The following is a 25,444-nucleotide window of genomic DNA, read 5'->3' on the forward strand; positions in this document are numbered from 1 at the left end:
GTTGCCACATTTACTTCTAGCCCCTATTCCATAAGGTAGATGCTATTACTATCTTCAACTAACATATGAGGGGACTGAGCTCAGATAGCTTAAGCAAGCTTCCTGAGGTCTAACAGCAGGTAAGTGGAAGAGCCAGGGCTGGAAACCTGTGTGGACCAAAGCCTATGGTTTAACCAGTAGACTATACTGCCTCCCTCCCCTGTGTCCAGGGCTTGGAGACCATTAACCGGAACTGAGTCACCAGGGTGACTGTTGGCAGTCTCTTCAGCAAGTGTTTGTCCTAAATCCAGGAGGAATTTGTCACCTAGCATGATTGTTTTAATTCCCAGGAAGACTGAGAAGGCTGACAATGGGTCAAGTCTTCATGGGACTCACAGCAGCGACAGTTGAGCCCCTCCGCCCCAGCAGGTCTGGGTTGCAGGCTATGTGTCCCCCTTGGTGTCCAAGCTCACATTCTGGTGCTGGTGAGGAATCTCAAGCACTGGTGTGCCTACCAGTGTATAATCGTGGACATGGGTTTTGCATATTTTGATAAATGTACAAATACAAAATGTATTATTCATCACTAGCATATGCTTATGTTCCATGTTAAACGTATCTAATGTGTATTTCCCCAAAGAGTGAAAGCTGCCAATTCATGACCAAGACACAGTGACAATATTGATTACACAGAATATGTTTATTCATCACCTTGGAGTAGGGCAGCCAGGATGGTGACCAATCTCCCCACATCACAGGCAGGTCTGCGACCCTGGAGCTCTAGGAGCAGCAGACAACAGGGTTGGGTGAGTGATTGGTCCAGCCACTGTCCTGGACCCAGGGTGGGAAGGGGTTATCTGGGCACCTGCCTGTGCCAGCTCCACCCAGGACCCTGCAGTGGGTCAGAGCACAGCAGCTAGACTCTGAGCACCCTGGAGCCCCACCTGCCCTCACTCCACCTGGGTTCCCCTTCCTGAGCCTCAGTTCCTCTGATGTAAAATGAGGATGAAAGGGCGCTTTCCTCGGATAGCTGTGAGGATTAAGTGAGTGAGTCCAAGTACAGGGTGCCCTGCACGCGTAGGAAGCACTCGCACTTGTGAACTGATATTCCTGCTCTTGTCACCTCCAGGGCTGCTACAGTGAGGGCACCACAGGCCACTTTACAGATTGACCTCATCCCCACAATAGCTGACAAGTGTTAACACCCCCATGAGCCAGGCACCTGCACACATGACCCACATCACCTGCATGACCTCCCTATGCAGCAGGTGCTGTCATGGTCCCTGCTCCACAGGGGAGGAGGTCAAGTGCTTCCCAGATCACACAGCCCACAGGATTGGAGGCTCAGAGCCGGGTTTTCTGTCCCTACCCCAGATGGCACACTGACGGGGAAACTCGTTAGCAAACACCAACAAGAAGGTGGCAGACACAGGGGGCTGCCCCCAGTAGACCTGCCCCTCCTCCTTCACTCACAGAACCCTGTGTTTGTTCTGCAGCCACAGGCTCAGGCCAGGGGGCCTCCAACCCTGGGGTGAAGCCGAGCCAAGCACCCCATCCCCCTTCTCCAGAGATTGTTTTATGGGTGAGCATGTGGCCCAGACTTGGCCATCAAGATATGAGGGGAAATCTGTGGGAAATCTGTTGGTGGAGGGAGTGCTTCTGGGAACTATTTTTTTCTGCCTCTCCCTGCCACCTTCTTCTCGACTTGAAGGCTGTAGTGTGAGACATGATGTTTGGAGCTGCAGCAGCCATCTTGCAACCATGAGGAAACAAGCTAAGGACAAAAAGTTCACATAGCCAAGGATGGTAAAGATGGACAAGAGAAAGTGTCTGGGTCTTTGTCAACATCCCTGAGCATCTGACTAAGCTGGAACCACTTCTCTCCAGACGTGCGGCTGTGCCAGAGCATTCTACTTTCTAATGCCAGAGCATTCTACTTTCTAATCGCTTGAGCACTGTTGTTAGGTTGTCTGTTACACGTCGCCCAACACATCTGAGAGAAGCGCCTGCTATGTGCCGAGCACACATCTGCCACATAGGATCCTAGCCATTTGTCTACACTTCATCTTCCCTTTTAGACTCTGGAATCCTAAAGGTGAAGATTATGTCTGGGTCACATCCCAAGCATCGCCCAGGGCATGTCCCATAGTGAAACCCAATCACCATGACATTGACAATATAAAGGCAGGCAGGCAGGCGGGAAGGAAGGAGCAATTAACAGATAAATGATTGCGGTGGATGTGGAAATGCTTTGTACCTTGTGAAGTATCGAGCCCAAAAGCAGGCTGAGACTCTTGCAGGTGGACACAGGGATGGAAGGCGGTACAGGTGTGAGGAGCAGAGATCAGAGAAAAAGCGGCAGCTCCTCCCACCCCCACTTCAGCAGGGTTGAGGGCGCAGTCATCCTCCCAGTCACTCCTCCTGCTCACACAGACCTCAGGTCTGTAAAATCCTGCCCACCCCCTCATGCCTCTTCTCCTTTACTTGTTGATTTTGACAGAAAATCACCTCCCTTCCCTAAACAGACACTGAAAGACAAAGCTCTGTGCTCTGTCATTTTCCCCCTAAAAAATTATATGAGAAACCAAATGGTTATCATTATGCCGCCTGCAATTTGTTGCATTATTTTTTAAAGGTGGAGGAAGGGTTGGTACCAGGAGAGAAAGCAGCAGGGAGAAATGGAAAGAAATTCTTTAGGGCAAATGGCTTTAAAATTTCAGCTCCAGGTCTCACAGGGAGACTGGATTAAAGGATCATTTCAAATGAATTTTGCCATCAGAGTGAGAGATCTGTCCCCCCAAAGTGCTTTACTTTGACAGTTGACTTCAAGGGATTTGACAGATTTTATTTCTCCAGCAGACAAGAGAGAGCAAGGTATTAAACAAAACAGATTCCACTCTGAGAACTCTGTTAAATGCTTAACTTAATGGAAGTGAGATCTTGCCAAAACTGCGAAGTCATTTTCTTCCCCTGGGAAAATTGCTTGTGGTCGGGGATTTGGCAGGCAGTCAGGGGCAGAGGTGGAGGTGGAAGAGTTCCTGCCCAAGCCCTCCTGGGTCTGCCCTCCTGCCCTCCAGGTCGCCCTGGGGAAGCCAGCAATGGAGAGTCCTGACAGTCCAGGCTCTACCTGCTCCTTCCCTCCCAGCCTTGGTTTCTCCTCTAGCATGGGGGATGGTGCCCTTATCTGTAGAAGCTGCAATTTTGCCAGAGCCAGATTTCCTATGTCATCACATTTTATCCCTGCAACCACCCTCAAGCACCTAGAAAGATTCTAGAGTTGGGCCGGGCACGGTGGTTCATGCCTGTAATCCCAGCACTTTGGGAAACCAAGGCAGGTGGATCACTTGAGGTCAGGGGTTCGAGAGCAGCCTGGCTAAAATGGTGAAACCCTGTCTCTACTAAAAACACAAAAATTAGCTGGGAGTGGTGGTGAGCACCTGTAGTCCCAGCTACTGGGGAGGCTGAGGCAGGAGAATCACTAGAACCCAGAGGGCAGAGGTTGCAGTGAGCCCAGATTGCACCATTGCACTCCAACCTGGGTGACAAGAGCGAAACCCTGTCTCAAAAAATAAAAAATAAAGAATCTGGGGTTGGCCTCAGTCACTCTCCCACTCTGACCTTCAGAGTCCTCCCCTGTAAAAACAACAGACCTGATGAGATGTACCTCCCGGAGGGGCTGTAGGTTCTAGGAACCCACAAGTGAGAGGCTACAGGTGCAAAAGCACACGGGTATGAGGACACAGATGCAGCACACACAGTAGGCCTTCAGCTGTGGCAGTGGTCCCCAGGATGCCAGATGGGCTGGGAGGACAGCAGGGGCTTTGGAGACAATCTGGGAGGAGGTGCTCATGTCAAGCAGAGGCATCCAATGAGCAGTCATGCTCGTATTGTCATTAGTACAGGGCAAAGATGCCGCCCCTGAGACAGACACCACAGGTTCAAATCCTGGATCCATTGCAACTGAGTGTCTCAGCCTTGAAATGCATTTTGAAACTTACTTTTTCCTGTCCTTCTTCATCTCAGAATGTAGCCTTGTGCTTTAAAACATTTGTTTCTTCCCTGACCACCAGATACTCCCATGAACAGTGCTCCTTATCTCATTATGTGCTGGCTTAGAAATTCCAGGGGCTAATTTGGAAACAAACCAGGCTTGCAGATCCAGCTATGGAATCAGCTCGCTTAGTGGGGTCACAAGCAAGGAGACCACCACCAATAGGTGGAAGTCAAGATGATGCCAACTGGACCTCCAGATGGTTGCTACTCAAGAAAGCCTTTGGAACAAGACCTGCAGACCTGCACCCCCTGCACCCCTCCCACCTGTTTCCTCTGCCCTGTCTCCCTTCTGAAACCATCTCAGCCCAGAAAGTTGGACTAGTCTTTGAAAGGCATGAGTCTGGCCATTCCCCAACTGCTAGCTTCCAATTAATAAAACTGTTTTCATTTCACTGCACCTTGTTTCTCATGTTTTCAACCTCTGAATGGGGAGCAGCTGAACTTGAGCTGGTGACACCATCACTGACTTGCTCTGGGCCATTGGGCAGGTCCCCTCCGCTCCCTGTGCTTCAGCTTCCCCATCTGTAATCTAAAGATGATAATTATAACAGCCTTACAGGCAAGGCACAGGTGATACTCACTAAGGGATAGTTAAGATGGTGATGACTGTGAGGATGGCAATGATGATGACTGACAACAGTCATGATGGTGATGACACCATGAGCATAATGATGAAAACCAAACAATGGTGACTATGAAGATGAGGATGACAATGATGGTGAAGACAACAATGATAACAATGATGATAATTGTGTTAGGCTGTTCTTGAATTGCTATAAATCAATATCTGAGACTAGGTAATTTAGAAGGAAAAGAGGTTGAATTGGCTCATGCTTCTGCAGGCTGTACAAGGAAGCATAGTGCTGGCATCTGCTCAGCTTCTGGGGAGGCCTCAGGAAGCTTACAGTCATGGCAGATAGTGAAGGGGGAGCAGGCACAACACAAGGCCAGAACAGGAGCAAGAGAGAGAGGAGGACTAGATCACACTTTTAAGGGATGAGATCTTGTGAGAACTCACTCACTTTGGGAGGACAGTACCAAGAGATGCCCTCACCATTTGTGAGAAATCCACCCCCATGATATAATCACCTCCCACCAGGCCCCACCTCCAACCTTGGAGATTACATGTCAACATGAGATTTGGGTGGGGACACAGATCCAAACCATATCAATGATGAAGATTCTTCCCCCAGAAATGATGATAATGGCATAACCACACTTACAATGGCTGCCATTGATCAGGCACTGACTGTGCTTTGTCTCAAGCCCACAAAGCTCCAGTCTTATCATTATCACCTCCTTGTTCCCCCTCCCCACTGCCCATCATCTATACCTGCACTCCCCCAGTCATTTCTCCACTGTCTGTCTGTGGCCCTTAGCAGACTGCACCTTGTGCTCACATCCAGTAATGCGGCCAGCAGAATAGGGGCCTCACAACCCAAGTTCAGTTGTAATAAGCTCTGTCACCAGCATTGGGGAGAGCCAGCCGAGACCAGCCTTTCCACTCCCTGATGGTAACCCAGGGCAAGTTCCCCTGCCTCTCCGAGGCTTCATTCCTCCGCAGTAACAGGGAGAATTCGACCCACTCTGGGGGCATTGTGGGGGGTGAACAGGATAGACCATGTGCCTGGGACACAGTAGCACCTCAAGAAGCAGCCATTTCCCCCACATCTGACCCACCGCACAGGCCCCTGGGGAAGGACCTGGGACCCACCATGATTCAGGATTTGCAGAAATGCCTCTGGGATGTTCTCCAACATCAGCTTCCCCCCAAATACCGTCAGATCTTGCCTATTTTCAGAAAGGATAAAAACGCATGTGACAGCTTTATCTCTAAAAAGTATCACATTGCAGTTATTGCCACAGCAACATTCAAGTCAGGTAACCTCCTGCCTCTCTGCCAAGGGGGTTGTGTGTATGCAGGCGTGTATGTACGTGTCTGCGTGTATGTGTGCACATATGTGTGCAGGGCCCACTTTCAAGCCCTCAAATGTGATCTTCTGATGCTGTTACTAAGAGGTTCTTCCCATGGACTCAGAGGCACAGGGAAAGAAGGCCAGACTTTCACCTAACAGCCTCCTCTGTGTGTCCTGGTTCCCATCCACTCTGCCTCACCTGTGGAAAGAATGAGCTTTTCAAAAATAAACCTCGTGATTACCTGACACATCACACATCATATATTTGTTGACAGGAGTGTTCATTCGTACAATGTAAATATTTAGGTTATATCCCAGGGTTTGTGATTCTGTTTTAACATTTCTTTATTTTCCAATTTTCTGGGAGCAGCAAAACATAGAAGAGGCCTGGACTGCTCTGAGCTCTGTGCGGCTGGTGCTGGGCGGACACAGCCCATCGTGCGGCAGGTATGCACGTGCTCAAGGGTGTGGGGCTTTATACGTGTGCCTGTGGACACATGTGCCTGGATTCTGTCTTGCTACCTTCCTGCCCCATGGAAGGAAGAGAGAAAAAATGGAAGCAGAGGGAGAGGAAGGGAGAGAAGAAGAGGGAGGAGTGGAGTGTTAAAGAAAAACTTACTCAATGATACTTCTTAAAGCACTTGAGGTATACTTAATAAGTATACTTATTAACTTGCTAAAGCACCGAAAGGAAGAATTTATTCAGGGCCATCATGTGTCTTGCCCATGCTCTCCAGGGGGAGTGGCCTGGGAGGACAGACTGCTCTGCTAAGGGCCAGCTAGGCAGATACCCCACTTCATCCTGCCGCTGACTGTTCTCACCTAGAGCTCACTTCTTCCCCCCAGCTCCTAGCTTCTGTCCCTCAGCACAATGGCCTGTCCAGCCCCGCACTGACCCCCAGGCAAGGAGTCTCTCCTTGGCCAGGTGCTTCTGGGCTCTGTCCTCTGTCAGTGGCCTAGTGTGGCCACCCACTCCCTAAACCCTGCAGGACCTTCGGGGGCAGCACTGTGGGCACTGCTGTGTTCACTGCTCCATGCAGGACTGGCGAAGCTGTGCCAGAACCAGGCTGTGAGCTGTTTACTAGCCAGTTACAAGTGTCCTGGAGCAACAAAACAGACCATTTCCTCTCCACCTGACCCACTTGCACAGCCCCTGGGGTCACCCCTATATGGCACTGGAGAGTACCGTGATGAGGTGAGGTCCTCAGGAGGCTGCAGTGTGGCACCCCCTCCACCACCTCCCCGCCCCGCATCTCTCTCCAAACCCGAAGCTGGTTTCAGGCCTGGCAAGTCTTATGGGCCTGGAGTTGGAGTCTCCAGATTTCCCAGGAGCTCCCAGAGCAGGACAGTGGAGCCCCCAGAACCTCTCCCCAGGCAGCCCTCCTTGCCACTTCAGCAAAAATCATGTTGTCTGGGCTCTGACACCTGGTGGGACATTATGCTCATTTACTCAGGTCATCACAGGTTCACACCCTGGGAGGCAGGCCTTCTTCAGAGGGGAAACAAGGCTCCTTCCTACCTAGTAGCCAGGTCACCCAAGGCAAGCCAATAGTCAAGCACATTGCAGCTTATTACCGCCTCCCCACCTGCCCCAGTCTTCTCTAAATGTTGTCCATGTCCTATATAAATGTTGTCATACTCATCAAGTTCTCACATTTGGCAGTGACTTTCCAGGGTCCCCTAGTCCTACCCTCTTATTTACAGGCCAAGAAGCAGAGGCCTGGAGTAGCCCAGACTCACACCACATGCTGCTGCCCTAGAGGCTCATCAGCTCAGCCCAGGTGGGGCTCTGTACTCTGTGCTTTGGTGAGCCCCAGCCATGCAGAGGGAGCCACACTCTGGGGTGGCTGCTGTCCAGCAGATCCAATGGCAGAGGAAGGTGCCAAAGGTCTACAAGGGGGAGACACACAGTTACAAGGGTGAGTTAGGGTGCTGTGAGGTGACAGAGTAACAAAAATAATAAATATACCAGCAGCCACTGTTTGCTGAACATTGAGTACATTCATTTTCTCAAGAAAATGTGAAGCCTTTTGTTCAAGGTCACCTGACCCAGAAGAGGGAGAGTCAGGAATTGAACCAAAGCCACAGTCACTCCAGAGCTTAGGCTCCTAATCACTGGGCTATCATCAGGAGCTGCCAGCCCGATCGTGGCCCATCCCATAGCCACTGGCCACATGGAGCTGCTGCATACTTGAAGCGTGGCTGGTTTGGATCGAGGTATCCTAGACGTATGAAAGGCATACCAGACTTTCAGACTCAGTATAGAAAAAAACGTAAAATAATTCATTATTTATATTTTAATATTGATTACAGATTGAAATGATATATTGGGTTAAATAAGAGATATTTAAAAGTAATTTTCACTTATTTCTTAACTTTTTAACGTTACTACAAAATTTAAACTGACATGTCCTGTTACATTTCTATTCAACAGGGCTAATCTAGGCCTCAAGTGCAGGTTGACAGCTGATGCATACAGGTTGGGGGGAAGAAATGCTCTTGGCCCCTCTCCACATTGCCTCCAGCCCAGGGCTGCCCTCCAGGGCCAGCAGTCACCGGTGTCCTCTTGGCTGACTGCACCCTGCTATGTGAGGCCCTCACACAAAGGACTCCGCCACACATGGGCCCTCACAGGCACGCCCCTGCCAGACTGGGCGGGACCCACTGTCCAGTTCACTGCCCACACCTCAGGGCCTGCCATGGCAGCTACACACAGACAGGCTTCTCTCAAATGCTGTTGACAGAGTCGCACCCACCTGCCATCATCAACCCCACTACACAGATGAGGAGACTGAGACTCAGACCCTTGAAGTTCATACAACTGCTAAGTGGAGGGGCTGGATTCAGACTCAGTCAGTATCCCTGGGTGCCTGGATTCAGAAGGTGTCGTCAGCACCCGGGGCATTCTCATGGTGCTGACTCAAAGTCACAGAACCTGACTCACCCAGGTGCAGACATCAGCATTCAGCATCCCTAAGCCTTAGATTCCCTGAGCCACGGGACCAGAGCAGCATAGACTCACAGTCCCTACAGTAAGAGTGTCCAGGAGTCTGAAACCCACAAACGGGCAGACCATTCTCTGACCAGAGCTAGAACTGTTGAGTGAAGTTTATTTCACAGACATTGGTTTATTTACCACTGCTGTAGGCCAGGCCCCACGCAGTATGCAGGACTCACAGTGATGGCCCCAGCACTCAGGAATGTCACAGTCCAGTGGGGAGACAGACACCTTGACAAACACTCTAACTGAACACAATCAGCGCTCAGGACTCCAGGAAAGCATGATCAAGTTCGGGAGATTTTGGTGGCTTCCTGGAGGAGGCAACATTTCAACTAAGTCTTGAAAGATGAATAGGAGTTGTCCAGGCAGAGGAGGGGAAGCGCCCCCTAGGCAGGGGGAGCAGCTTTTGCAAAGCCCTGGAGGAAGCTGCTTTGGAGAAATTGACAGAGTTCAGTCCGCTGGGGCAAGACCCATCAGGGAGGGGCATCCAGGCAGCGCACAGGCTCACTGCACCCACTGAAACCCAGGAATTCAGGCCATGCTGAGGGGTTGGGGATGGCAGGGCTAGATCTGATAGAGACAGCCAAGGACATCAGTCTACTTTGAGTACAAACACTGGGAAGACAACGGGCTTTGGGGTCCGACCTCTATTTAAATCTCAGCTCTACCATTCCATAGCTGCATGACATTCAGTAGTTTACTTCACCACTCAGAGCCCCAGTTTCTCCATCTATAAAATGGGGGTGCAAAGTGTAAAAGTCTCAGAAGGCTGTTGTTCGGAGGCTGAGGCTATCCCAGGAGACCTGTATCCTCTGGGAGTCGGGAGGGGAAACATCCAAAAATGAGGTGCTCTCATTCCGGGGAAGGGAATTCCCTGGGTTCCATCCCTCCTCTCCCTTCTGAGGGAGTGCTGACAAGGAGTGGAGGAACCCTCTGGAAGTCCTGGGGGATGAAACACAAGTGTTTGGGCTATTCCTGGGGGCTTCTTTACCTGCCGGTTGGTCTCCACACTTTCAGGCTGCCTCATGTGCATGCCATTGCTTGAATGTACCTAGCAAGGTAAGGAGGCCTTCACACAGGTTCTGAGCAAGAGAATGACTCCAAGGGAGGGACAGGGCTGTGACGGAATGGGACTCCCTGCAAAGGGGAGGTGGGAGTCTGAGGTCAATTCTGGGCCCCATGGGAAGCTCTTCATGGGGATGGTGGTGTTGGGCAGCCTGTGTACGAATGGAGAAACCAAGGAGGAAGAGGGTGGAAGGCAGCACAGTGATCTGGCAAGAGTCCTCGGGTTCAAATTCTTGGCCATGTCGTCTCTACTTTCTGAACTTTGTGTGCTCACTACAGAAATGGGCATCAATAGGAAGTTTAAATGAGGTGAGATAGGAAGGAGCCCAGCAGTGTGGGGCCGTATCAGAGCTCCATAACTGTGAGGGGACAAAATCCCTCCCCCAAGGGGGCCACAGGACCTCCGATAGAGCCCACCCCTGGAACTGTTGGCTATGGAAAGGGAAGCCCTCACCTGTAACAGGTAAAAGAAGCAGACACCCAACCTACCTGCCTGCTCACCTCCTCCCTGTCTGCTCAACTCCTACCTGCCTGCTCAACTGCTACCTGCCTGCCCACTTCCTAGCTGCCTGCTCATCTCTTACCTGCCTGCTCACCTCCTACCTGCCTGATCATCTTCTCCCCGTCTGCTCACCTCCTGTCTGCTTGCTCACCTCCTACCAGTGTGCTCGCCTCCTACCTGACTCTTCACCTGTTATCTGCCTAATCACTTTCTACCAGCCTACAGAGAGACTATGTGTTCATTCATTCATTCATTCATTCAGCAATTCTTAAGCGAAAAAAAGAGAAATGAAATAAAATTCCCTTTGCCCTCTGAAACTTTATAACCTGTTTCTTACACTAATGTATCTCGGGCCCATGACCCTCAGCAGCTAATCTGAAGGTCTGGGGAAAGGAGCTGGGTTAGAGCTCAGGAAGAACTTGTTTGGGGTCAGAGGAGAAGGCAGCTCCATGCAGCGCTTACAGACACAGATTCTGCAGGCAACCAACCCAGGACTGAATCTCATCTCCACAGTTCACAGGCGAGTAACTTAACCTCTCTGAGCTTCAGGTTCCTCGTCTGGAAAGTGGTGGTCATAGCATCTGCCCTATGGATGGTCGTCAGGGTTCAGTGACATGCAGGATGGGAAGAGTCAACTTCAGTGCCTGGTACAAGGTAAGTGCTTGGTACAGGTAAGAGCAGCCTGTACTCTTTTGGAGACAGGAGTACTTTTGGGAAAGGGCCAGGCAGACCTGGGTTCAAATCCCAATTCTGCTACTTACTGCCTCATTCAACCTCTTTGAGCCTCAGGTTCCTCATCTGAGGGAAAACACAATCTCACCCTTGAGATGATCTTGGGGAGGAAAAAGAGAGGGAAGGGAGGGAATCAGACCCTACATGACAAGCCCACCACACCTGCCAAACACAGTAACTGTTGGCTCCTCCCCATCCCCTGCACTCTGGTGTTGGGGTGGAATAGAGGGCGGGGTGGGGAAATCTGCAGAGAATGATGTCCCCATAATAACCTCAGCCCAGCATTTGCTGCCTTAGTTCCCTACCAAGGGTTGCCCAGTCTCCGGGGACCCCTCTAGTGACGGGGAGCTCACCACCTCCTGGACTGGGCAGCAAGCATTGCAGGGCTGACTGGAGAGGATGAGAACAAGAGCCCTGAGACACTGCAGCCTCAGCCACAGTGCAACCTCCAGGCCCCAGGCCCTTCAGGGCGCACCCTGAGAGGGGCTCCCAGCATCACAGGAGCAGTTTTCTCAAAGACCACTAGCTTCCACAGGAGAGAGAGTCCTGTGTGTTAGAAAGAGAGATTATAAAGAAAAAAAAGTAATAAAGAAAAAGGAAATCTATAATCTTCTGGGAAAGGACAGGACCCATTTATCAACTTCTCCTTGAACCATCTGAAAAAATTACACTATAAACACAGTGGCTCCTAACCTATTGATTCAAGATGACAGAGCCATTAGCCACGGCCTGCAGGGCAGAGTCAAGAGAGCGGCCGCCGCGGCCCTTGGTTATGATGTCCATAAGGGCAGCTGGTGTTGGGGGCGCAAAGTGGGGCTCTGGAGCCGTCTCCAATTCTGCCCATGTTTGCTGTGTGGCCTTGGGAAATCCTGCTCCCTCTCTGGGCCTTTTCTCTCTTACTTGTTCATGAGGAGTGGGATGAAGGTGTCTCTAAACACATTCGGTTTTGAGCTGATGTTCTGGTCTGAAATGGCCAAGGGGGTAGGAAGGAGCCGATAAGAGAAGAGGCCTCTTCTACCTGGGGAGGTGAGGAAGGGAAAGACCAGAGAAGCCTGGCCACAGTGACCACGACCTTGTCCCTGAAACCTGGCTTCCCAGTCCTGACTGTGCTGGGTTCTTCACCCCTCCATCAGGAAACCTCAGCATCATCCCCACCCTCTCCCACCTCTTCCCTGCACGCCACATGGAATCCACCTCCAGTTTCATCTCCCCAGATCACTGCAACCCATCCTCCCAGTTCCCTGGCCTCTTCTGGCCCCATCACCTCCCTCTGCACCCTTCCACAGCCTCCTCTAGCCTCCTGCTCCCACTCCCACCCCACAGCCCCTGACCAGGCATCCAGAGAAAGGGGTTTGCTGCAGAAATCTGTCCTGCTTCCCTTGATTAGCCTTCTTGGGAGCATCCTCATACTGTAAAGAGAAAAACAAACCTGCCCCCATGGCCACACGCTCCCTGGGGGCCTGGCCCTGTGCCACCCTCACCAACTTCATCTGTTCTTCGATTTCTGTCAAGTCTCCACCCCACCCCAAGGACTGCCACTCGGGCCCTGAATTCCCCTCTCTCCCTCCCACCCAGGGGCCTTTCCTCACTCTGCTCCTGATCCCTGAGGCTCACCTCCTCCTCATCTCCCAGAGCTTCCTCCCCTCACCCCTCAGGTCTTGGCGAGAGGACCACCTCCTCAGGGAAGCCCTCCCAGCCTTCCTGATAAGGTTAGACTCTGGCCCAGGCTCCCAGAGCCCTGGGAACCACATCCTCAGGGTGCTGATCCTAGGGGAGGTCCCCAGTTATTTGGTGACTGTCTGTGTCCCCACAGGGGTATGAGCTTGGGTAGGGGGTGTCATCTGTTTGTTCACAGCTGTAGCCCCTAGAACAGCGCCCAGCATATCACAGGAGCTCAGTGAACACTGGTGGGAGGTGGGTAATGAGGGAAGAGTGCTGTTCAGAAAAGGGTGAGTAAAGAACAAACACAGTGCCACTCGATGAAAGGAGGCAGAGCCAGGGGCTCCAAGTCATAGCCTGAGGGACTTGGAGACACGTCTCCAGCCCTGAGCCCCCGAGGCCACATCAGGGACACAGATGACACTCACTCTGTGAAGTCCCAGGTGGAGCCCGAGGAACAGGAGTGACAGGAGGGACACTGTCTCCCTCGTGGCTGCCACTCAAGGCTGCCATCTGCAGAAGGACCTGACGCCCTGACCACAGCCCTCCCCTACCCCCCAACTGTTACAGGATCTTTGGGGTGTTGCTTTTCTGACCAGAAGCCTCTGTGGCTGGTGGTGTCTTTGCCCAGGCTGCTCAGCTCGTTCCACCCACTCAGCCTGGAAGGCTGTGCTCAGCTCATGCTGCCAGCCTGGATCCCACGCCTGCCAAGGGTGAGCCAGACATGGAGAGGTGAGGGGTGTATGAGCCAGCAGGCCTGGGTTCCGGCCACTGCGTACAGTCAGGCATGGTGGATGCTGCAGTGGGCAGGCAGCTCCAGGTGCTCGCAAAGGCACCAACTCCCTGCGAGGCTGCAGCTGGACCAGGCACACTGCAAGCAGCTTCTCTGGCTGGTATCAGGGAACGCAGTGGTGCCCAGAAGCTCAGAGACACCAGGAACCATAGGGCCTCAAACAGGGAGCCACAGCCCTAGCTCAGGGAGCTCCTATCTCTGGGGTCCCTGAGGGGCCACAGCGTTTCTCTCCCTCTCTTCACGTGCAACGTGGTGAGCAAGGGGGTATGTTTCAGCCCTGTTTGTATTACAACTCTTCTAGCCTTGCTGGTTGGAAGGCCGAGTTCTTGTCCTGCTACGTGAAAGAATGAGGTATGCAGGCAAGTGGAGGGTGAGCAAGATGAAGAGGAGATTTATTGAGAAGTAGAACAGCTCAGAGACCCACTGTGCCTAGCTCCTTTCTGCAGTTAGGGTGTCCTGATGAGTGTTCAGCCCTCAGCAGAGAGGAGGAGGTCCTGGGGTGGGTGGCTCCTCTCTGCAGGCAGGTCATCCCATTGTCTCTGCAGCTGTTAGCACAGAGGAGGCCCTGGAGTGGAAGGTTCCCCTCTGCAGCTGGTCCTCCCATCATCTGCTCAGCTCTGGCTGAGCCCGGGACTTTTATGGGCCTCAGAGGGGGGAAGTGAGTGCTGATTGGTCCACGGGCAGCCATGGTCAGGTCCAGGAAAGAGCTGTCCCTCTGGTCCCCCTCTAGTCATTAGGACTGGCAGCCAGGCCCCCAGGCTTCAGGCCTTCCCCAGCCTGAAGGTGGGGCTTCATCAGGGACCCACCCACTTGTACCTAAGAGCCTGTCTGCCTCCCACCGTCCATAGTGCCCAGGCTGCTCACACTAAGGGGCACCTGCAGGCCAGCACCCAGAGCCAAACTGCTCTCAGGCCCCTCTCAGCTTCCCCTCCGTGGCTCGTCAGCACCCAAAATCAGGAGGGGGATGAGACGGCAAGGGGCTGGCATGTCAGCACTGCCCCAAGTATGTGCACACCTGGCTGGGCTGTGACAGTACCTGGGTTCAGCCCCAACCCTGCTCCAAAATCAGAGCAGGTGCCAGGAGTGGGGAGAGGCCAGGCAGTGGGAGCAGACACCTCTGAGCCTGCAGGGACAGGGGGGCCTTCCCAGGCCTCCGAGGGTGCAGACTGCAGAGATGCCAGGGCTTCTGTGCCTGGGAGGGTGGCTGCAGCTGCCCAGGGAGCTCCTACCCCACCAACTCAGAAGAGAGGGGCTCTCGTTTTCATGCCCCCGACCACTCTCTCCTGCTGGCTCTGTGAAGCATGCAGCCCTGGCCACACCTCCAAGATGAGAGCAGATGCCAATATCAGGGGAAAACCAGGCAATGGGAGCAGGCACTTCCGAGCCTGCCAGGAACAGCGGGGCCTTCCCAGGCCTCCAAGAGCACAGATATACCCAGATCCAGAGCCGCTGCGTGGTGGCTGTGTTGGCACTCGGGGAGGTTGGGGCTCCTGCCTGCTCTGTGGAAAAGGAGGCCTGGGCCCAGGGGGGCAGGGCTCCTGCCTGTTCCATGGAGTGTTATAGCCTTGGCTACACCTCTCCACTGCAGCTGGTATCTTGGCAGTGGCCATTGTATATGGGCCACTGCTGCCATCACAACCATCCGTGGCTTCCAGCATCAGCCTGACAAAATTCAAACTCAGGTCCGCTGTGGTCTTGCCCCACCTGCCTTCCCTGCCCCACCTCCCTCCACTTGTCCCCACAGTTCCCAAGCTTCAGGCCCAGTCAGACTACCCCGGCACCTCCACACCCACTCTTTATGCTTCCCTGCCATTGCCCTGCTGTCCTCAGCTGGAACACCCCCACCCCTGCCCCCTGGAACTCGAGCCCCATTCCAGGCTCAGCTTGAGCATCACCTCTTCCATGAGGCCTCCTCTGATTCCCCTGGATGCTGACTTTGCTTGTCCCTTCTCTGTTCCCGCAAACACCGCTACGTCCCTCTCCCAGAGCTGGTTCCAGTCTCACCACTAGACCATGAGCTACCCCAGGCGACAGGAGGTTTGATTCTTCTCTCCCTGATGCCTGGTACATGGCCTGGCACGTAGGAGGCCTCACAATGGGCTGGGTGAGTGAATGGATGAATGTTACCTGCCTCCATTCACTCAGGACCCACCTTGTGCCAGGCACTGTGCTAAGCATGTTACAAGTGCCATTTGGTTTAATCCTCCATGTAATCCCTTGTGCTGTGACTATAGATGCCCATACTATAGATGGGGAAACTGAGGCTCAGGGAAGTTGGGTCACTCACCCAAGGCCATGCAGTGAGTAGGCTGAGGCAGCGGCACTCTTCCTGTTCACTTCCTCCAATGCCTCTGGCTCCCGTCCTGAGCTGAACTTGAGCTCACGGCCATGTCTGGGGCATCTCTACTGATTCACCCCTCACTGGAGACCCTATGGCTGCTTTGGCTGCAAGTCAGGGTCCTGTTGCTCCAGAGCTGCAGCCTCAGTTCTAGGGCAACAGAAGGACCCACCAGGAGCATGTTCCCGGGAGGGTCTCTGCACCCAGGGAAACCCTCCCAGTCCCACTCGCCGACCCTCACTCTCCCCACTGTCAGTGAGGACCCTTCCAGGCTCACGAAGACACTGGCAGTTCCCTCCCCTCAGCCCTGGGAACATGGTTTATCCATCACAGGGACGTGGTCTATAGCATCCGGATCGTGTGTGGATCTCCGACGAGCAGGGGCCAGGGAGCCATTCAAATCCCAGAAATTCCAGGGAGGGGAGGAAAAATCTCAGACAAAAAGTGGAACAAGTGAGGAGAAAATAGGGACATGCCAGGGAGACTCATCCACCACTCAGACATGAAAGACATATGTTCAATTATATTTTACTGCAATTCATTTTAATGTACACATTGTACTTAACTGTCTGCAAGCCTCAGATTACCCAGAAAGAAAGTGCAATGAAAGATGAGAGAATTAAAAAGAGTCAAAAAATGTTCCTGAAATTGGAATCCGTAAGAGAGAGAAACAAAAGCCAGGCTTGAGACAAAAGAAGCTGCTTAGCACCAAGGCCCTCTCAGCTCTGATGCTGGGTGCCTGAGCCCCCAAAGCCTAGCACAGTTATCCACGTCTGGCTGTCCTGATTACCCGGCATCAGAAAACATCCAGGCCAGAATGACAGGGCTCAGGCTGTCCTCCTAGAGCTGCTCCTTACAGTCTGTGTGACCCGGGGCATGTCACTGTCCCTCTGTGAGCCACATTCTCAAGGGTGAAATGAGAAACTTGGATGTTCTCAGACATATTGGGTGGGAGGGGGAATGTTACAGCAAGAAAGAATCACACCGGACCCCATTCCAGCACTAAGGGAACCCATAGACATTTCATGGAGGTTGTGATTCCCTGTTATGGCCTGCATTGTGGCCCCCCAAAATTCTGTATTGAAGCCTTAACCCACAATGTGACTGTGTTGAGAAATAGGACCTTGAAGGAAAGAAGTAATTCAGGTTAAGTGAAGTCATACAAGTGGGGCCCTAAGCCAGTAAGACTGGCATAAGAAGAGCAGAGTCACTACCAATGCAGGCACACAGGGCAAGACCACATGAGGACACGTTGAGAAGGCAGCTGTCTCCAAATCAAGGGGACAGGCCACAGAAGAACCCACCCAGACCTCTTCTGGATCTTGGACTCCCCAGGTTTTGAAACCAAGATGAAAGACATTTCTCTTCTTCCAGCCTCCCAGCCGGTAGCATTTGTCATGACAGTCTGAGCAGACTCCAATAGTTGGGCGCATTGGTGAATCTGAGCCAAAAGATACCCGAAGAATCAGAACAACCATGCTGAGGGCATGTGGGCACCTTCTGCCCTCCCTTCCAGCATGTATATCTCCCCCTGGACCCCAGTCCCTGGGTGCTCTGCCCCTCCCACATGAAAACTAAGCTCAGGGAAGGCCCTGAAAATTCCATCTTACTGCAGCACGATTGCTGAGGAGGGGACAGGGACAGGTGCCTGGCTCCCCACTAGCAGCATCCTCTGTCTTCTAAGAAATGGACATCAAATGGGCACTAAAAATCTCAGGAATCAAGGAGAGAAGACTCTGGTGGAAGGGGAACCTCCAGCTTCCTGGCCAATTGTTCTGCCCCCTGCTCAAGGCCAGAAAACCATAAAGGGTGTATTGGACAGAGGAGCTCAGAGGAACCCAGCTGCTGTGTGTGTGTGTGTGTGTGTGTGTGTGTGTGTGTGTGTAAGAAAGAGACAGAGAAAGAGAGACAGACCAGTGCCTCAGTGACACTGCACAGCAGGCAGCATCTCAGACACACTTTTTAAGCCCTAACAACATTACTGCAGTTCCCTCAGCTGCCAAGAACAGGAGGAAGGCTCCATGCAGGATCTGTGGACACAGTCATGAACCAGACACAGCCCTGAGCAGGAAAGGCCTGCAGCCCAACTAAGGAGCCACTATGTTAGACAGAGACCCACGCACGGTGTGTCAGGCTCTGTTCTGGGCACTGGAAATACAGACAAATAGCCACGAACAATACACAAAGCTCTCTGTCTTCATGGCAGGCTGCAGCCAGCATTTATTGTGCAGTTACGGCATGCCAAGCACCATGCTAATTACTTGGCCTGACTCATCGCTGAATTAGGTATTATCGCTGTCCCCATTTTACAGATGAGGAAATTATTACTTAGGGAGGTTAAGTAGCTTGACCTGTGTCCCACCCAGCCAGTACGTGCTGGAGTCAGGATTCATATTTAGGCTGCTCAGATCAAGTCCTGCTTTTTAAACACAACACTGTTAATAATAATAGATGCATCTATTACTACTAAGGCAGACATCTTCATTATCTCAAAGCTGCTAGACCCTCCAGCAGCCTAGATATTACCTGACTATCAGGGCTGGAAGCCTTCTAAGGTCATGATGATAACCCCTGATGGACACTGAGCAGAGTCAACCAGGTGCCCCTTCCTGTGGTCAGTGCTTTATATCGGCATCACATTAGCAAACCTGGGAGGTGAGGACTTTCATCACTTCCGTTGCACAGATGAAGAAACTGAAGACCAGAGAAACGAAGGGATTTGAGAGCATCCCAACAGCCAGTGAGTGGCTGAGCAGGATTACTTCTAAGTGTAGGCTCCAAACCTCTTCTTAACTAAGGTTGAGAGAGGTTGAGTAACTGAATTAATTAATCCCACCCTATTGACACTTGTAAAGCCAGACATCTTAAAAAGGCCAATTAGACACAGCCTACTGTGGATATGAACAGTCCTCGTTCCTTATTGCCAAGAAACACGTCCTTTGACACCCTTGCTGTCTGCCCCTACGTGAGCCATGGATGTGAGTGCATCTTTAGAAATGGACTGAGAGTGTCTGTTGTAAACACTGCTGAGTTGCTTGAAATAACTGAAAGTGTAATTTTTTTCAAAAGCAAAACATTCCCAGGATTTGGGTTGGAAGGTGGGAAGAACCAAAAACAGTGACTAGTCACAAATGTCCCAGTCCAGGAAGCTTTGTAGCCTTGAGCCCAAGACTCTACTCCCCTGTCAGAGACATCAGGATAGCTGAATAGCTCTAGTAGGGGGACCCTTCCATAGTCTTTTTCATTAGAAGACACTCAGCAGGCCTAGGGAAGCCCCTTATACCTCCCAAGGTAGCCCCAGAAGGGACCAGTGGGAACCATGGCATTACCAGATAAACTGAGCAGACCAAAATAATGGCTTTGACAATTAAATTGCCATTAGGACCAGAGCCCACAACAGTAGGACAAGAACTCACGTGCTAAGCCCAAACAGGGTGAATGCCTGCTAACATAAAAAAATATAAATAAGCCCTAGACTCTCCCAATATAGTAGACCAAATGTCCAGGATACAATAAAAAATTATCCATCATACCAAGAACCAAGAAAATCACAACTTGAAAGAACCAAGACAACTGACTGATGCCCAAGACCAAGAAGAATCAGATCCTGGAATTATTTGACAAAGATTTTAAAGCAGCCATCATAAAATGCTTCACTAGTTAGTTACCAATTATCTTGAAACAAGTGAAAAAAACACAGTTTCAGCAAAGAAAAATAAGTTATGAAAAACCAACAAAATGATATTACAAAGCTGAGAAATACAATAGCAGAAATAAAAAATGTTCTAGATGGACTAAATAGTAGAGTGGCTATGACAGAATAGAATCAGTCAGCTTAAAGATAGAACAATAGAATTCACCCAATCTGAACAACAGAGAGAAAACAGAATTTAAAAATTAAATAGAGCCTCAGAGGCTTGTGGAACTATATGAAAAGGTCCAAAATTCATGTCATCAGAATTTTAGAAAGAGAAGAAAAAGGAAGTGAAGGTGAAAGAGTACATATACTTCTCAACTTACGATGGGGCAGCACTGAAACTTGCAGTGGGTTTACCCAGACATAGCTCTATCATAAGTTGAGGAGCACGCTGAATACGTATTGCTTGTGCACCATCCTAAAGGTGAATTATTTGTAAGTTGAACCATCATAAGTCAGAGGCTGTCTGTATTTGAAGAAATAATAACTGAAAAATTTCCAAATCAGGTGAAAGACACAAAGTTATAGAACCAAAAAGCTGAGTGACCCCTGGAGAAGACACTGATGCTTTGTGTCTGTCATTCCAGCTACTTGGGAGGCTGAGGCAGAAGGATCACTTGAGCCCAGGAGTTTGAGGCTGCAGTAAGCTGTGATCACACCTCTGCACAACAGCCTGGGGGACAGAATGAGACAGTTTCAAAAAAAGAAAAAAATTAAAACCAAAGAAAATAAACTTAAAAGCAGCTGAGAGAAATGGCACACAATTACCTACTGGGGAACACACATTCAAATGACAGATTTCTCATCTGAAACTATTGAAGCCGAAAGGACATTGCACAATATTTTTCAACTGCAGATGGAAAAATCTGTCAATCTCAAGTTCTATATCTTGTAGGACTATCTTTCAGGAATTAAGTGAAGATGTAGACATTGTCAGACAAAGAAAAACAAATAATTTATTGTTAACAGACCAACTCTTAAAGATTGCCTAAAGGAAGTTCATCAAACTGAAATAAAATGACAAATAAAAATAAGAAAACCCTTGCCACATCAGGAAAAGGTAACAATGGACAGAGCAGAAATATGGCTACATACAATAGACATATAATGATTTTCCACATAAGCTTTATAAATCATAGTAAATGGTCAAAACAAACATTATAAAACCATTGGATACTCAAGACACGATGTTTAAAATTGAGGAAAGTAAAGAGATCTCATTGGAAATGAGGTTTTGATACTTAACTTGAAATGGTAAACTGATGATACCCTTAGACTGTTTTAAGTCATATGTGATATTGTGATTTATAATAAGAGCAACATCTATGAAAACTATACAAAAAAGATGCACTCGAAAACACAATAAATAAACCAAGGTGAAATCCTTAAAACAAAGTTCAAATAACCCACAGCAAAGCAAGGAACAAGAATGAGGAACAAGGACCAGAGGAAACACACAGAAAACGTATAATAAAATTACAAACTTATGTGCAAACACATCAATACTCTCTTCAAATGATAATGGTCTAAATAAACCCATCAAAAGAGGTTGGAAGAATATTGAAAACAGGCTCCAACTACATGCTGTTTACAAGAAACTCATTTCAAATTTAATGACATGGGTAGGTAGAAAGTAAAAGGACAGGCAAATCCTTTTACTTTTACAGATAAAAACATTAATCTGCCAAGGAAGCATAACAATCTTAAATGTATATGTACCAAACAACAGAACCTAAAATGCATGCAGTAAAAAGTGACAGAGATTCTCCCCAAATTAAAATGCAGTTATGACACGATTCTTATCAAGATGGCAGGAAAGTGTTTTGTGGACATAGACCAGTTTATTCTAAAATGTATATAGAAAGGGATAGGCCCTGAAATTGCTAAAATAATCTTGACAAAAATGAATAAAGTAAAATGAATCACTCTACCCAATATTGAGTCTTGCAAGATCAAGACAGTGTGGTATTAAAGGAAGGATAGATATATCGATCAATGGGGAAAAAATAGAGAACCCAGAAACTGACCTACACATACATGCTCAACTTATTTTTGACAAAGGTATGAAACTAATTGAATGGAGCAAGGATAACCCTGTTAACAAATGGTTCTGGTGCAATTGGATATCGATGAGCAAAAAAAAAAAAAAAGAACTTCAATCTAAACCTCATACCATCTTAAATATAATTCAAAATGGATCATGGATTTAAATATACAGCATAAAACTATAAAACTGCTAGAAAAAAACATAGAAGACAATCTTTGGAAACTACAACTAGGAAAAGAGTTCTTAGATTTGACACCAAAAGCATGATTCATAAAAGGAAAAACTGATAAATTGTCCACATCAGAATCAAAAACTTTTGCTCTATAAATATAAACTCATGTGAAGAAAATGAAAGGCAAGCTTCAGGCTGGGAGACAATATTTGTAAATTGCTTATACAACAAAGGACTATTATCTAGAATATATAAAGAACTCTCATAACACAACACTGAAAAATAATACTGATAATCTAACTTCTGGTTTCTAGTACAACATGAAAAGAGCTTGGAAGTCATTACTCCCGTCCTTATAACAAGAAAAATAGGATGAACAACGTCGAAATCAACAACTATTCTTAGATCCATCAGAAAATTAAGGTCACAGGGCTAATGGGTGCATCAAAAATGAAAAAAGACAGGCAGATACTGAGAATCACAGTGTCCAGGAAGAGAAGCCCACAATTGGAGCCAGAATCTACAAGAACACTGTAAACAGTAAGTGAGGAATTGCTGGAGGCTCCGTGTACACTAGCTTGAGAACTAAAAACTCCAAGGCTGCCGAGTCTTAGAGCGAGCTTGTCCAACCCACTGTCCCTGGGCCACATGAGGCCCAGGATAGCTTTGAATGCAGCCCAACACAAATTCATAAACTTTCTTAAAACTTCATGAGATTTTTTTGCAATTTTATTTTATTTTTTTTTAGCTCATCCACTATTGTTAGTGTTAGTGTATTTTATGTGTGGCCCAAGACAATTCTTCCAGGGTGGCCCAGAGAAGCTAACAGCTTGGACACCCCCGTCTTAGACGGTCCCAAATGCTTTTGTGAGTTTTACCTTGAGGAGCAGCCCCAGATCTTCAATTTGAAAATAGGAGAAAAATCCCCTCTTGCTTGTGACAGAGAGAGGGGAAAATAACCTTCCTGAAATACACCTACAGCACTCTGTTCTCTTTAACAAGGCCTCAGGGCAGAAAAGTACCCAATTCCGGCTCCCTAAAAGATTGAGACCTAATCATAAGAGCACTGAATGCTTCCTTCCCCCAGACCTTAGCACCACATCAACAGGGCTGCAGCTGTATTCTCACAGGGGTTACAGGTTCAAGAACTATAAGCCTCAGACCTTATTTCAGGAGTTTCTAGTAAAATCCAAAGACAACAGGGGACACAAAATACAGGACACTAGAGGAAAGTTCAGCCTCTGAACCACAGCTACAGCCAACAGGAAACACATGTTAACCCCAGCCAGATAAACATAAAAACCTCACACTAGATGCCTACCTATCCCAATGCTTTGACTCAACACATCATATCATGCCATCAATGAAAAATTATGAGGCATACTAAAAGGCAAAACCCAGTCTCAACATCTTTAACATACAAGCAAATATCCACAGGATGATCCACAGTTGTCTCCAGTAAAGACCTGGGAGGAGGGTCCACAGGCATCCCCCATAAGGACCCCGGGAGGAAGGTCCACGGGCGTCCCCCATGAGGACCTCAGCAGGAGGGTACATGGGCGTCCCCAGCAAGGACCCCAGGGGGAGGGTCACAGGTGTCCCCAGTGCGGACCCCAGAAGGAGAGTCCATAAGCATCCCCCATAAGGACCCTGGGAGGCGGATCCACGGGCATCCCCCATAAGGACCCCAGGAGGAGAGCACACGGGTGTCCCCGTGAGGACTGGGAGAAGGGTACACTGACCTCCCAGTGGGGAATTGATGTTCTTTCTACAGTGAAACAGACCCAAAGTGAAATGCTCTAACCTGACGCCAGTGCACTTGAGACAGGACTCTCATTAAAAAGTGCATCAAGAAATATTTCAATCCAGAAATCAATGGGAGCTCATGGAAAGAATTACTTGCTGAATAATGAGGAAGGACAAGTCAGTAGAGCTGAGTGAATGGCAGAGGAGAAAGCCACAACTCACCTCCTGATTATGGAGTCTAATAAAACCAGGACATTGAAATGTGAGAAAACATGCAACTTCTTAGTAAAAGAGACCGAAACCAGCTACGTGGACAACTAACGGTACTAGAGGAACATCAGAGCCTGTAGCTGGGTCTAGGCATTTTCTAAGCACATGAGTGAAGGGCCCACCTGTGTTCTGATGTGAGCCCTGGGGCTGCACCCTTAGCCTGGCCCTGCCCTCACTGACTCCCCAACACCTTCTCTGACTCAGAGGCTAGGGAGTCCCGTCCACCGTCCACCCCTTCTAGGATGTCTGCCCTGATTACTCCACACCCCACAGTCACCTGAGTCTGACCTCAGTTCATTTTCTTTCTAAACAGCAGGTGGTCACAGCAGAATGTCCTGAGCCACACGCTAACATCTTTAGTAGTCATGTGGGCAGGGGCACATTCTCATAGGTAAGAATTTGGACTCTGGAGTCAGAGAGACTTGTGTCCACATTTATTTATGCTAAACATAAAACATCACAATGGCTGGCATTTAGGTGGTGCTCAAGAAATGTTGGTCACAGTTATCAAAGCACTTCACGGTCGACAGAGCCCAGCCAGACCTGTCAGGTTGAAATTCTGTGCCCCGTAGAAGGGACTGCGTCTGGTCTTTCTGCAGCATTTTAGAGTTTGCAGCGCCCAGCCTCTGCCTTCATCTTAGGGATCCTCAGAGCCACCCCAAGGAGCAGACAAGAGTGTGCGCCTGGGGCCAGAATCCCTGGGTCCACATCCTGCCTCCACCATATCCTAGTTGACCTTGAGCAAGGAATTTTCCCTGTTTAAGCCTTGGATTTCCCACCTGTGAAATGGGACCGCCCATAATGCCTGCTTTGCATGGCTGTTGTAGGTGCACACAGAAAGCATCTACCGTGTGTCATGTCCGGGATCTTCAACATCCTCTCCATTTTACAGATGAGGAAATGAGGTTCAGAGAGGGAAAGTGGCCTCCTTGAGTCTTTGCAGCTGGTGATGTTGCTGACCCAGGATTCAGATGTCAGTGCTTTGAATCCCCCTCCACTGTGCGGTCCCGGAAGCTGCTTTATCTTCCCAGCTTTATCAGCAGACGTGACGTGGCAGGAACCTGGAGCCCCTCACTCTTGTCTGCATAGGCTCAGGGCCAGGCTAGTGGCTGCTGCCCAGGCAGTGCCCAGGAGAAGGGGGTAGCAAAAGAACCCAGTGACGACTGACCACACGCCTATCATGACACTGAGCACTTGAACTTCATTTTCCCTTTTGTCATGACGAAGACTCTATTCCCACTTCACAGAGGGGCAAACTGAGGCTAGGGAGGCTGAGACATATGTCCAGGATCACACAGATAACGGCCGTCAGAGTCGGCTCTAACTCAGATCTGTTTTTGTCCAGGCCCCACGTCTCACCAGCCCGTGCCAAGTGCTGTGCGGCTCCCGACACACATTCATTTCATTGAATCCCAAAGCTTTCTTGGAGGGAAATCTCCTTACCCTCCATTGCACAGGCGAGGAAACTGAGGCC

The sequence above is a fragment of the Rhinopithecus roxellana genome, chromosome 12, assembly GCF_007565055.1.
Source record: "Rhinopithecus roxellana isolate Shanxi Qingling chromosome 12, ASM756505v1, whole genome shotgun sequence".
NCBI lineage: Eukaryota > Metazoa > Chordata > Mammalia > Primates > Cercopithecidae > Rhinopithecus > Rhinopithecus roxellana.